Raw genomic sequence first — 503 nt, forward strand, 5'->3', positions numbered from 1 at the left:
TCCACCCTCTCCAATCCCCACCCAACCGCCCCTTTGGTAATTTGAGGCTTACATGTGTATTGCCAAATAATGTAGTGTGGCTGCACTACATTAGTAGTGGCTGCTAGGGGAACAATACAAAGGAACAGATTTAAAATTAAGATTTTATTTTTTATGTATATTATTTTACATATTCTTCTTCCATCCGTGTGTGTTCACCAATAAGGTGCTTTCATCACACTTCTTCGAAGGAGTTTGGTGTTCTACTGTGTACAGCTGCAAGGACGGCTTTGTGCACGGCTAGAGACAAAGACACCTGTTTTTTGGCATGTCCAAAGTCATTCATTCATTTATTCATTCATCCATTCATTCATCCAGTCATTCTAGTACACTCTGCTCTATTCGCCCTTTCTAAGACTGTGGACACTGTTCTGGGTCATTAACAAGCATTTTGGTTGCGTCCACAGCAGGCTGATGTGTGACATGCTGAGACGTTGGCACGGATCCAAGGACAGCTCAGCTCT

Source organism: Etheostoma spectabile, chromosome 14 (assembly GCF_008692095.1).
Source record: "Etheostoma spectabile isolate EspeVRDwgs_2016 chromosome 14, UIUC_Espe_1.0, whole genome shotgun sequence".
Classification (NCBI taxonomy): domain Eukaryota; kingdom Metazoa; phylum Chordata; class Actinopteri; order Perciformes; family Percidae; genus Etheostoma; species Etheostoma spectabile.